This window comes from Protopterus annectens, chromosome 8.part0, assembly GCF_019279795.1.
Source record: "Protopterus annectens isolate FY-2018-M chromosome 8.part0, PAN1.0, whole genome shotgun sequence".
In the NCBI taxonomy this organism is placed as follows: domain Eukaryota; kingdom Metazoa; phylum Chordata; order Ceratodontiformes; family Protopteridae; genus Protopterus; species Protopterus annectens.
Window position 1 is genome coordinate 695,856,797 of NC_056741.1, and position 8,921 is coordinate 695,865,717.

Below are 8,921 nucleotides of genomic sequence, written 5' to 3' on the forward strand. Positions count from 1 at the left end.
AACACAGTTTTTGAACTGTTCTTTGTGACCTTATCCATGCTTGGTGACCAAACCTATTGCTAACTATGCCTTATTTATTTTTTCTATACTGAGGTGTGCCGCATAGACTATTTCAACAGGTATTTTCCAGCTGTTTGTGAATTATGAGTCTAGTCCTTTTAACATGTGTTTTATTTTGAGCTGAAATTATTTATGCACATCAATGACAGTTTTATTTTATTAATGCCACATATTTTAATGTAAAATTATTTCACTTCTAATAGTATTATATATATTTTCCTGTCTCATTCGCTTTTCCTAATGCATATATATATATATATATATATATATATATATATATATATATATATATGTGTGTGTGTGTGTGTGTGTGTGTGTGTGTCTGTGTGTGTATATCTTTTGAGGTAAGTGGTCTTGGATTGCAGACTCAAGGGAAGGCCTCTTAGAACTGTATACCTATCTATGATGTTTACATAGTTTTTCTGCCACTTTCTTTTCCTTCTCTCTAGAGACTATAGGATACCTAGATATGTAGTCAGCAGTGGTTTCTTTTTCCTTTCTTGTGTAATGCACTGTCAGCTGACAGATATTCATCCTAAATGGCAATCTTTCTGTCCTAAAGCATTATTTTGATTTAGAGCTGTTAAATTTTTGTCTCACATGGTTTGTGGTAAATAATAAGCATAAATGCCATATACACAAATAGACAATAAACAATTCACATGCTCATATGATTGCTAATGCTACTTTCTCATTTTAGGAGTATGTATTGACCACATCTTTCGGTGACATAGTGGCATTACTTGCTTGCCATCCTCTTTCTGATTCGGGATTGTACCATGGCCTACAGAACTGCTAGCAACTTGTAGGACTGTTCAACACTGTATGTAAAAATATGGCATGAGTATCTCTGAACATAGCCATGTATTTAATGATTACAGGGCTTCTTTGCATTTTTTGAACATTCATACGGTATATTATTTTTATAAGCTCTCTCAGTGATGCAAATGTGGTGTTAAACTCATGTATGAACTGTCTCATGTCTGCTTGTATGTTATACATTTTAGCTCTGTATTGTGTTTGGTTATTTCAACTGCTATTCCTATACATACTTGCAAAGAGAATTGACTTTTTAAAGTTTGCACATTTTCCCTTTGATTGGCACTGTGGTGGATGCTGATTCTATACTGACTAGTTGCTATTTTGTTTCTTCAGCAGTTTGTTTGGCAGTTATCACAAATGATTAAGGCTATGAGCTGTTAATTTGCTGCTTCTTGTGGTCCAGAGTTTGATTTCCTTAGCCTTCATTTGTCAGCTGACTGACTCAAAGCAAGTCACATTACCGGAAAGGACTCCAGACTGAATCTGAGAAAGGTCCATGGGGATCAGTGTTCTACCCTGGTACGCAAATACACATAAATAAAGAAAGTAATCATACCTTTCAGACTTATTTCTTTGGCATTTGTTAATGGTAACTTATTATATATGCCTTTCACTTTAACAGCTTCTAGAAGCAGCCTCTTGCCTGAGGATATGAATCCCTACAATTCTAGCATACCTTCACAAAATCAGTATATTACCCTGGGCTGTACTTGAAAAAGATGCAGATGAATCAATGTTGTTATTTTCCCTTTTCAAGGTTATCTCATAATCTTTCAGTCTATTAAGTACATTTCTTAATGATCCATCATGATCCTTTTGTATTTGTCCACATGTAAATATATTATCACTGTAGTTACTTACATTGTTATGCTATTTATGCCTTACTATATTATATTTTTTAATGTGTCTGATATTGAGATCACTTCAAATATAGGTCTCTTGCATCTTATAAGTCCTTTCCATGTTAAAAGGGTAGTAATACTTTACAATATGGGGTACCTCAAGAAGCTGAAGATAACCAGATCTGTATCAAATCCAGCTTGATAAATGAACTTGCTGTACTGAATCCACTTATTATGCATGCATTCAGCTGTAGCAGCTAAGTGGCCCTTCCTATGTGTTACTTTAGTGGCTTTAGTGGCTACTCCCATATCAATATACACTCTCATTTTGCCAGCTGTCATTGGTCTTGTGAATATAATTATGGGTGAGACCCAAAGTGTGGGACCTGGTATCTTTTTAATAATCGTTCTCACTATGGTGAGAAAGACATTCTCCTGTGTTGTGGTGTTATAAGTGATATTTTAGAATTATTTGTAACTTGACTTGAGAATTATTTTTCTCATCATATACATTCCTGTAGTCATGTAATGGTTTGTTAAATATGTTAGCTTTATTTGTTTTGCTACTTGCATTGTTGAGGATCGTGATTACTTATTTTTAACCTTGCTGAAGGACAATTTGAAAAAAATAAAGCCACTTCCTTCTAATACACTACCAGTTGTTTTGCCACCCTCCATGTACTTTTGCATCTGCCTGAAAACTTTAATTCACAGGGAAAGCCACCACTTAGTTGGGTGTACATTTTCTGAGAATTTCTCTTTGCAGCTTTGGTTCCACATTTAAGTTTTTGGTGAATAGCACCTGCTAATATGTTGACAAAGTTTCTGACTTTTATCAACAGCTTTACTTCAAGGCTAATTATATTTACTAGTGCTTCTAGTCTTGTGTTGTTTTTACTGCCATTTGTTGTCTATAGACCTGTGCTCTTTTTTTTTCACACTATGACTTTTTTGTCACGTTTTGCCTGTACTATGATGTGGTTTAGCATGCATGAAACATTTCACATCTGTTTGCATGTTATGCAGTTTTTGTCATTTCAGCTGCTATTCCTATACACACTTACAAAGTGGATTGACTTTTAAAAGTGTGCACATTTTCCCCTTTGATTGGTACTGTCCTGTTTGGGGCTATTGCCACTATACTGATTAATAGCTTTCCTCTTGTGAGCAACTGCATTCAGACTCACAATTTGTTACTCTAATTTATTTCTTCACCAGCAGTCCTCCTTTAGATTGTATATTTTAATATATTTTGTTTTATGTATGATGATGAGAGCATTTAATGAATGTATGTTTAATGTAAAGGGGTCGATGATTAGGTACTTGCAGAAATAAAACTTGGGTGAAATAATATAAACCAGATCCACACACATCATTATTAAACTAATGCCACTGACTTGCCCCCAGGCATCTTGCTGCTGATGCCTGCTGTCTCTAAGTACCTTGTGGCCATGGGCATTGTTTTCCCCTATGCACTTGGTTGTTGAAACTGTGGGTATGGCATTGGGTGCTTCTCTGTCCTCACAAAATTTTCAATAGCCATATGTCTCTGCATCTGAATTTTGCTTCAGTCATGTGTCTCCAACCAAATGCACCATACGGAAATGTCTCACTGCCTAGCTTCCTAAACTCGAGGCATTTTCTTGTTAGTATTTTGCATTTAACTGACACAGACTAACGTTATCTCTACTATCTGAGCTCTCTTTTATACTGTTTACTCACTCACTTCTGGTGATTTTTGCTTATTTACTATCATGGTTCAGTTATAACACTGCATTATTCTGGGAAGCACATATGTTTTGCTTTAAAATAACAAGACAGACTTTTTTGAATTATTGCGTATTTTAAATATTATGAAAACAATATTTCTCATCATCAGTTTCATTGTTGTAATGTCTAGATATGAGCTTTATCAATTAGCATCACATCGACAAGCAGACCTAAATTGCTCTTATTGTCACAGTGACAAGGCAGACCTAACTTATGCTTATTAACACAACAGCATACAACAGATAAATGCATGTTGTACAGTCACTACTTTAAAAAACAGACTTTCTCTATTTCACTCATTTTCTCCAACAGAGCTCTGGAAGTTTGTAGTATAACTTGCAATGGCTGTATCCAGAGTGTTTTGACAAAATCAAGATATATTCTCACAGCTAAAACAAATGTTCATATCTCCAGAACTATAAGTGTTACAAGAGATGTGTAAATGACAAACTATTCAGCATCAACATATCTTTACAGAAACAACATTCATTATATTCTAAGTCTTAGACTTGACTTTAAGCCACGATAAACACTGTAAATATTATTTGCTGTAATGTTCTGTAAACAAATTATAGTACCTCAGCAACCACAAGCTGCACACGTGGTTGGCAGCATTTTGTTTATCTTCCGGTGAGTTTTCATTGAAATTAACCAGTTCTGTCTGTGTTGCTTGATTTTGAGATATTTAAAGAAATATGACAATTATGACAATATATATATAAGTGGTATATGAACAATATGCAATATCTATTTAGCTACAATTGACAGACGGCAAATTTCAATGCAGTTGCATTGCCCATCATGTAAGCTTTAAGCTGACGTCTTTCAGTACCTTGCATGTGTTGTGTTTTTGAAAGTATTACGTTAAACATGGATAGGCATTACTAGACACCTGAAGAAATCACTAAGATGATACTGAAGAAACACCCGGAGGTGTCACTGGGGTTGAATAAGTTATGTGTTAGCCCTTACATATTGACTGACTAGACGTACCTCTCAACATTTATTCACCACAATGTGTGAAATAGTATGTAGAAAAAGAGAAAAATACACAATCTGTTTAAATTTGAGACTGTAACTGTAAAACTCAAGAAAATAAGTGCAGTGATGTTTTTGATATTTGCAGATTGCAGCCCATAATCAATTATTATGAACTAATGCTTTTAGATTTCATTGAGCAATGTGGAAATTTGCTCTGTTGGACGAAGGAACACACACACACACACACACACACACACACACACACACACACACACACACACACACACACACACACACACACACACACACACACCTAGACATACATGTTGTCACTACTGGCTCATGTTAATTACATTTTAATCCAAACTGAAAAAAAACTTATTGAATATGGTTATATAGCTGTAATGTTATTGTGCAGACCATTATTTAGACAGTTCTTATGGAGGAGTCAGTCAGAATGCACACGTGATTCCAGTCCATATCCATATTGTATCCTTGTTATTCATTATGCACCCATGCATTACATGGTGTCAGGAATGGGGAAATGCTTGTCAGAACTGAAAAAAACACATATGCCAAAGTGAATGTGTTTGAAAGTAAAGAAGCATAATTCATAGAGTAGAAGTATGCTTCAAATGCAGTCATTTGAGATTTTATAGCTGCCTAGAAATTTATCAGAAAACTTAAAATATTTGGATCCAAAAATTCAGTTTATTTCTCACTGAAAGTGGATCCCCCACAAAGATTGGTACAGATGCATAGATACAGAATGCAATATTTTATCTAAAAATAACCTTAAAGTGTTGGGTCTACTAGGTCCTAGACAGAGAGCTCTGTGCCCATTGTCAGCATGTACTGCACAACGGATAGTGCCATTTGTTCAATGTAAAAATAAGAAAGGACAAAACTTTTGTTCAAATTAAAATACTTAAAGAAGTAAATTGTCTTAATATTTTGCATTGTTTAGACCATGAGAAGCCAGGAATGGCAACATGAATTTTTGGTCTAAAATAGAGACTACATGTGTACAAAAAAAATTATACAGTCATATAAGTGTTGTGAATGCTGTGAAGAATCATAGAAATAATATCCTGCATGACAGTGCTAATTTGTTCATAGGTTTAGGAGGTTTCCCAGGAGAATATCACAAACAAACAAAACCTGATGGTATGTCACTGTATATGCTGTCAAAAAAGTACAAGTAGCTATCTGGTCTAAAGTTGAAGAAGAAGTAAAGTAAAGAGAAAATGAAGGTGTCATTAGGAAGGAATAACACCCAACAGAATGGTTAAATAGTATGGTCATTGTTGTGAAGAAAGACTCTACTTTAGTTTGTACTGATCCACAAGATCTGAATACAATGAAATATAGCATTATTTGTTGCTTACAGCTCAGGAAATGGTTTCAAACATGATAGATATTACTGCTTTGAGTAGTAGATGCAATCAATGGTTTATGGAAAATAAAACCAGGTGAACAAAGCTCAAAGCTGTGTATAGTTAATATGTCATTAGGAAGGCACAGATGCCTTAGACTTCCATTTGATAATTATCTGAAACAGAAGTGTTCCAAATAGGTGTTGCATAGGCAGTTGAAGACTTGGGAGTATTGTAAACATACTTGATGTATTAGTGTGAAACTAGGGAGAAGGTAAGAGATTAATAATACTGCTAGATTAATACAAAATAATTTCAAGTTAGGTAAAATCAAATGTAAAAACATAAAGTAAGAGTTACAAATCTGAAATACATATCATATTTTGACATCAGAGTGACTGAATCCCATTGCAGATAAATAATGAAACCAACTTTAAAATGTATAAATGCCATGACGAGGAGACAAAACAGGCATTGCAGAGTTTTTTTTTAGGAATTATGCAGTATCTTGCAAAGTTTGTTGGCAATTTGTTTAAAATAAATATATCTTCAAGAATGCATATTCAGCAAGCTACAGCCCGAGAAAAGAGCTATGAAAAGTCAAGTTATAAAATACTTAAAATTTTAGTTATAGATCTGCCAATGTTAAAATACTTACGATGTGAATAAACTGTAAGTGTTGCAAGAAAATGCCAGTGAGAATGATAAAGGAACTCCAATCCTCCAAAAATAGACCAGTTTGCCTGTGGGCGAAGAGACTTTATAGATTCACAGTAGAGATAATATAAAATAAAAAATGAACTATTATTAATAGTATAGGGGCAAAATAAATTCCACAAATGTATGTATGGTAAAGAAGTTCAAGTGGAAATAGACTATAAATCTTTCCTAAGCATATTCAGAAAATCTTTATACATGGTACCACCTAGATCATGGAGGATGTTAGCTAACCAACAGCCATATCATCTAAAAGTGAAGGCAAGGAATAACACGTATATGTCAAGCACAACATTTTTACCAGAGAAGCACAAAGAAGAACTAGATATTCTTTCAGCAATGCCACAGTTACCAGTGACAGGAGCATAGCTTAAAAAAGATGTAATTATGTAGACCTGGATACTGAAAGATCATAAAATGAAACAGGGAATTGAGAAAACTCATCAATGAGAAAGAAATTATATCTTTTTCTTCTTTCAAGAAATAAATCAGTTGGTTCAGAGCTTAATGTTCAAACTGGGCAAAATAATAATTTACACTTAAATGAAAAAATGCTTGAGAGGATTCATAAATCAAATCTGGAAAAAGTGTAAAGAAAAGCAAGACATAATATAAATAAAAGTAACGCAGATAAAATAAAAATAAACAACTGCTGAAATGAAAAGTAAAACTTTGTTAATAATAATTCTCAATGTATATTTTGTACTTCAATTGCCAAATTCTTCGTCAGCATAACCATTCATTAAAAGGCACACTTTATAAAGGCTTAAACATGTAACATGATTTTCAATTTAATTATATATGTGTATAGCCTTGCTCTTCTTCACAGTTAAAATAGTTTACTTACCATTCGGACATAGGCAAATGTACTCAGTGACAAGTTGTCTGTGGTGTACATTGGACATTGATTTGTTTCCTTGTAAAGAAACCATGTGTGGATTTTTATTTCAAATTCCCTGCAATAATTAAACTGATAGACACAGCAAGTAAATGTCTGAATAGTGCATTATGGTCTATATTTCTGAGACATGACATACTTGGTGTTGTTATATGACAGTGGTCTGTAGTAAAAAAATTAGAGATTCAGAATATCAGTGCATAATTGGTAGTTCAGACATATGACATCCAATCTATTCTATTAGCAATCTATTGGGAAGGTGGAGACAACTATCCAAGTAGAAGAACCTCAAGAGAAAGAGCAGCAGCTTAAGCTATGGATATGATGACTGTAATCTCACACATTTTGAAAATGTGAATACTTCATTGCAGGGACCGAATTTCTCAGTTCAGGATGAAGGAAATGATGGAAGGAACTCATCAGACAGATACACTACAATGGTAATGACTGCAGAGGACCATCAGATTCAATGGCTGAAGATAATGTGACAGTAAAAATCATTGGGAAAGTTTGCTTCATGAAGATGAAGTATTTGGTAAAGTAGGGAAATAAGCAAAGGTGTAGCTAGCTGTATGGGCACTCAGTGCCACTCCATAATCTGGTGCCTCTCCCCTCAACTTTAGAGTAAAAAGATCTTTTCCTTGGATTGGACTTGAGGAGAAAAAATCTTTTCTACCCTGAAGAAGACTAAAGTGCTTCATTTCTGAAGACCTGGAAAAAATTGTCTCTCCTTTTAAACTGTAACAACTGCTTGCAGCATTTGTAGAAAGCAACTGCTCCAGTCCACAAATGTAGGGTTAAGGAGCTTCTTTTCTGAAGTATGGGGACCCGGCTATCTGGGCGAAGGTTCTTTTTTCCATTTAAACTGTAGCACAGCTGATACAATTAGCAATATAGTGCTTCAGTTCAGACTGCAAATACAATACTGGTATTGCACTGAAAAGCACTAAGCATGTGACAATTGCGTTTGAGGCAGTTGCCCCTTTGCCTCACCCTAGCTACACTACTGCAACCATGATCTTGTGTAATTTATGGGGAAGATGGAAAATTACACAGAAGGCATCAAAGACAATTTGCAAAACAAAACAAATAACATCAACATTGAAGTTCTCAGAAAAAGAACAACCAAATTGCCACAACTTACTATGTCAAAACTGAAGCTGCAGGAATAGCAACAACCAAAAATATCATATCCTTTGACCAGAATATATAGACTATAAGAACAGTGACAGAATTAACTCCTGAACTTCTGTCTCCAAGTGAAGCTGTAGTACACAAAGAACTGTCCCAAAATCTAGATTAGATGGTCAGTGTAAATAGCCCTGTTAAATTCTCTAAGTATGGTAGATCATCAGAACATTCAGACAAGATGTATGGATAGCTGCAAAGTTAAACGTCATTCTAAGGACTGAATGTAATATGTATTTTAAATATAATTAAATACATACTGAAATT